This window comes from Loa loa, assembly GCF_000183805.2.
Source record: "Loa loa unplaced genomic scaffold supercont3.4708, whole genome shotgun sequence".
NCBI lineage: Eukaryota > Metazoa > Nematoda > Chromadorea > Rhabditida > Onchocercidae > Loa > Loa loa.
The window spans coordinates 1-702 of NW_018112884.1; the positions used below are offsets into that span (position 1 = coordinate 1).

Consider the following 702-nt stretch of genomic DNA (forward strand, 5'->3'; position numbering starts at 1 on the left):
AAGAATTAGCTTCCTCATGGAGCGCACGTTGTTTAGGGTTAAGGCGATATGAACATATACTGCAAAGATGTCTGGCTTTCAACAAAGAGTGTTAATGTTCCTTTGTCTCCATTCGCGATATCAGCGACAGTATTCGTTGAAAGCAGGATATCTTGTCCGATCTGTTAAGTTAAGCAACGTTGGGCCTGGTCAGTACTTGGATCGGAGACGGCCTGGGAATCTCAGGTGTTGTAGAATTTGTCAACTTACTGAAAACCTATACATGAGGCATAGAATACTTAAAATTTCTTAAGATCCACTTAACTTTAAATTCTATTGTTTTTTTTCGCAATATCTCATCTTCTGCTCAACATCTCATCTGTAGCTTCGAGAATTTCGGGTCCTAAATTGGGGATTTATTAATTCATGAAATGATGATTAGCATTTGAAATTTGTATTGCTCTTTGAATATTCATAATGATATAAAGAGGAAGTTAATTAGACAAAGTTTAATTCAATGTTTAATTCAATTATTTTGAGAAAATCTTGATTAAACACAATTAACTTTACTACAATAAATAATTGTTAAGTAGGAATATGAGACATGTGGAGAATGAAGGAATTTATGCAACTGTCAGTAGTACTTTAAAGTATTTCTATTCGAAAACTTTTCCAGATGATTGACGTTTGTGACAAGATAATGATGATATCATCGTAACAGTG

The 702-nt window shown here is 33.6% G+C and overlaps 1 non-coding gene across 1 annotated transcript; it reads left to right on the forward strand.

Annotated features, from left to right (window-relative positions):
* Positions 1-123: 123 nt before the first annotated feature.
* Positions 124-237, forward strand: LOAG_20134. Its single transcript, XR_002251424.1, has one exon. It is a non-coding gene; the product is annotated as a 5S ribosomal RNA (ribosomal RNA).
* The last annotated feature ends 465 nt before the right edge of the window (positions 238-702 follow it).